Below are 5,323 nucleotides of genomic sequence, written 5' to 3' on the forward strand. Positions count from 1 at the left end.
AGCATTGAAAATATTACGAATTTGAACCACAACCCTTTCCAATTCCTTTCCTCCATCTTTAAATTCATTCTCTTAATCAAATATATCTGACTCTTTTTTATATCAAACAAAAGGTTTCTTTTCATCTTCCTTTACCTCATTATTTTTTCATCTCTACCTTTTTTTAATCAATAATATGTTTTTCTTTTATTTTATTGATATTTCATAATAATGAATTCTTGGTATTTTATTTTTCAGAAGTTGCTCAGTCTACATCAACTGCCGCCGTCTACAACTGTCGCTCATTCCTTCTGCCGCTCAGATCCGCAGGTCTAACATTGTCGCCGTTTAAAGTCGCCATTGAATGTTTCTGTTTTTCCCCTTTTCATTTTTTTTATTACTGATTCAAGCTTTAAATTTTTGGTTTTGATTTTATAAAAAAATGAGAATGTAACCGTGATGATTGGTTTTTGATTTTGCAGAAATTTAAATTTTCATTTTGTTATTTTGGGATGAGGAAGGAAGCTTTGGGAGTTTTTAAGGAAAAACAAATAAATCAGCGTAAGAGAAAGCAAATAAACACCATTTTTTCGATATTCTTTTTGGTATAAAAGATTAGAAGCAAAAACTCTGCCTGTGTTGCTGTGTAATGATAGAAGAAGTGTACTTTAACCATCTAAGTGCATATAATCAGACACACTATAATCTAAAATGGCACCAATACTACTTTTTTTCTTCATTAATTTAATTTTCTTATTGTATAATTACATTTTATAAAAGATCTTCATTATTTTCACTCTTTTAACCTATCAATTTTTTATTATTGTTTTTATACAGGTATTAATATACAGTAATATACAGGTGGAATGGAAGATTTTGAAGGAAGAGGAATTATTTGTTTTCACATAAATGAGAGCATGTCATTAGTTCATACTTTTTTATTAAGATATTATTTCTGATTATTTTAAGTGATTTTTAATAGAGATTTCTTAAAAACATAAATAAATAAAAGAATGATGTTTCGTGAAAATATGTATTGTTATTTATTCTTATACTTTTTGTTTATTTTTATAATATAAATGCACTTTCATGTGATTAATATATATATTAATAATAACTAATATTGTGAGATTATGTAATTATCACAACATTAATTTTCTTAATTCAAATTGATTTGAATTTTGAAATATTTTTAATATTTTATTTAACATGTTTTTTCCGAAACAAATAATATATTATATTTATTAGGCGTGCATATCTTATCAAGTTCCCAAAAAAAACTTTTCATTTGCAAATTTTACATTGGTAAGCGATTCCTTACCCCAGAATTCAAAATGAATTGTAATTATTGATTAATAGTATTTAATTTTGGAGTTTTTAAAATTGATACATATATTTAAGGGACGATAGTAGTGGCGTGTCTTCCTAAGTAGCATAATTGGCATGTTTTTACTATCTAATATTTTAAAGGTTGTAAATACCATTGAATTTTTTTATAAACTATTAATTATTATGATTTTTTTTAATAATCATTACCATTTTTGATTTTTTTTTAAATATTAATAAAATACAAAAATAATAAACAAATAACTTATAAAATGAAAATTGATAATAATAAATCATTTAAATAGAGTAGTCATTGTATTTGTTTTCGTAACTAGCATAATTGACATATTCTCACTATCTAATATTTTAAGTGATGTAAATAGCATTGAATTTTTTTTATAAACTGTTAATTATTATGATTTTTTTTAGTAATCATTATCATTTTTGTGTGATAAATGTATTAATGTTGAAATAGTTTATTTTAACCCTTTCTACTAAAAATAATTATGCTTCTATAAAAATAATTTAATCGCTAAAGTATAATAGTAGATGGAAAATCATATATTCTATTCAATAAAAAAAAGTCATATAGTATAATATTTTTATATGATAACTGATCGTACCTGATCAGAAGAGTCGTCAAGGCCTGCTCGGATGATGGTCTTCGTGAAGTGAAGGGGGGGTGTACCTGCAAGGTACTCCGATGCCAAAGTGAGTAGAGGAGCAAAGGAGATCAAGTACAAGATAAGGTTAGAAGTGAATTGAATACCTGACCCTCTAGTGAAAGAGGGTATTTATAGCCCCCAGCGTTGGGCCATGATCTCGCTACTGGGTTGGATTTCCAAGCCCAATTAGGAGACTGCCAGGTTCCCTGAGCGGAAATATCGGAGGTGCGTGAATGCCCTCTGTCCTGGTTAACCGCTCCGAAGTTTAGGGGAGACGCGGTCTTTTAGGGGCCACGTTGGCTCCGTAATATTCAGAGGGTCGGATGTGAAGGAGCCTTACGAGGAACAAGGTCCTCGGCGGGGAGGGTGCTCGTAGGAAACCCTTATGCCGAGCATCGGTCAACTCGTGGAGAGCGTGAGGCCGAGCATGAAGGGGACGAGCATGAAGCGTCGTTGATCAGCAGCTTAGGGTGGATTGGGCCTCCAAGGCTGAATGGACCGAAAGTGGATTGGGCCAAGTCTTGGCTCAGTCCAGAACAATAACTATTGTTAATTAATTGTCCATTATCTACTTAATATAAATGTAAGGTTGTGATGATAACAACCCTAGCATTTGCTTATGTGTCATCTTCACATAACAAATTAATTTTAACATTAACTCAAATTCTTCTAAATTACTCATGTAATGATAATAATAATATTTTATTATTTAATATTTTGTAACTCTAAAATATATTTGTAACTCTCAAGTATATTCCAATTATAAAGTATAAAAATATTAGATAAAAAAAAACACACACACACACACACACACATATATATATATATATATATATATATATATATATATATATATATATATATATATATATATATATATATATATATATATATATATATATATATATAAATTAATTTTTACATTAACTCAAATTCTTCTAAATTACTCATGTAATGATAATAATAATATTTTATTATTTAATATTTTGTAACTCTAAAATATATTTGTAACTCTCAAGTATATTCCAATTATAAAGTATAAAAATATTAGATAAAAAACATATATATATATATATATATATATATATATATATATATATATATATATATATATATATATATATATATATATATATATATATATATATATATATCATGCTCACAAAATTTTACCAATAATAAAATTATTTACTACTTTTTAAATATTTTTACATAAATTTTGAATTACTTAATTTTTCAAAAAAATAAATACAAATCACAAATATAAAATTTATTTAATAACTAATTATGATAAATATAATTTTTCACTTAGTTTATAAACATCATAAGAAGATTTTATCTCTATTTTATTTAGGGGTGATCAAAACCAAACCAACCCAATAGAAAACCGCAAACCAAACCAAACCAAACCGAAACCGCAAAAAACCGCATTTGGTTCGGATTAGTTTGAGTCATCTTTTAACAAAACCGCATGGTTCGGTTTGGTTTGCGGTTTGTAATTTATAAACCGAACCAAACCGAATCAAACCGCACTATGTTACAACCTAACTTTTACTTAACTCACATTCAACCCAAACTTAAATTTATAATACCTTAACCTTATGATTACGAACAATTTTCTCATCCTTACACATGATTTTAGTCCCGATCTTCTCAAATCTCTAATAGCATTATCGCGTCTTCTTTGCCACATACATCTTCCCTATTTTTCTATAATCTCTACTCTCTTATATTCTTTCTTTTTCACCTTCTCATTTTTAGGCAAATGTTCCCTATTTCAGTTTCATTTTTATCGCACATCTTCTTCTCTAATCTCTCAACTCTTTTGTTTTTTCTTTTTCACCTTCACTAATCTCTAGTATCTTCTATTTTTTTTGTTTCATTCTAATAATTTTTATATTGTTTTATACTATTATTTTATGTTTATTATTCCACTTTTGTCTAATTTAATTTTTACATATTAAATAGAAAGTTATTGTCAAAATATGACGAATTTTATTGTTATTTAATAGTGTATGAATGTCTAAATACAAAGTTATGTTATCATCTATATGTATATGAATGGTTCAATAAAATATTTCTAAAAAACCGAACCAACCGCACCGAACCAAACCGCATTAGGTTGGTTTGGTTTGGTTCGGATTTTTTTTAAAAGTCAACCGAACCAAACCAAACCGCACGATTTTTTCTTTTGCGGTTCGGATGATTTTTTTCGTCAAAACCGCCCAAACCGCACCGCGATCACCCCTAATTTTATTTAGTGACTAAGTCATATATTTAAATTTATATAATTTTAATTTTAATTATGAAATATAACAAAATTATTTTTTATTTATTTAAGTTAGTACAATAGTTTTTAAAATTCAAATTAAAAAAAAATTGAAAATAAATTTATCAAATAAATTTTTTCTGTATCATAATAGATAATAAATAAATACTAATAAATATATTTATTATTATTATTTTTATGTATCATAACTTAGTTATAAATAATAATAATAATAATAATAATAATAATAATAATAATAATATTCATAATCATATTTTTATTCCAATTTCATCTAATTCCAAATATAAAGTTAATAAATAAAACTTAGAAATGTATTTACATTCCATTCCAATTATTAAGGGTATCTAATAAAATAAAAATAGAACATATAAAAAATTAAAATTAATATATATATTTTTGGAATATTTTTTTCCTATTTATAAATGTATAGTGAATTAATTTTAAGTTTTTCAAAATATAAATAATGGACATTTAACATCATATAGTTACAGAATTTATTTCCCATCATTATATAATTATTCTTTAAATGTTAAAATTTGCATTTTATTATTATGAAATTAATTTTCTTAATAAATATTCAAAAAAAAAATTCTATCCATTTCATTTTCATGAATAAATTAATTAACGTTACTCTTTGAATAGTCAATAAATTAATTAACGCTACTCTTTGCATAGTCAAAAATAACGTCATAAAATTAATTTTCTTAATGATAATTATGAAAAGTTAATTGATAGAATTATTATAAATTGATAGGCACAAATAAAAATCAACAATAGACTCTCTCTTTCTCTCTTTAAACCGATGTTATAGCCATTCTCATGCAAATACCAATAAAACTCAACAACAATCTCTCTTTTTAAATCACTGTTAGATGCATTATGCATTATCACACAAAGTACTACATGATGTGTCTAGGAATTACAATTTAGAAGATAAGGTAATTTAATTTGATTTATTGCTTTCTATCTTATTGCACTCTTGAAATCCAAATTCTCCTCACAAATTCCATTAATTCATGTTGATTTTATTTTTTATTGATCAACTTATTTTTCTATGATTTGT

The sequence above is a fragment of the Vicia villosa genome, linkage group LG5, assembly GCF_029867415.1.
Source record: "Vicia villosa cultivar HV-30 ecotype Madison, WI linkage group LG5, Vvil1.0, whole genome shotgun sequence".
In the NCBI taxonomy this organism is placed as follows: domain Eukaryota; kingdom Viridiplantae; phylum Streptophyta; class Magnoliopsida; order Fabales; family Fabaceae; genus Vicia; species Vicia villosa.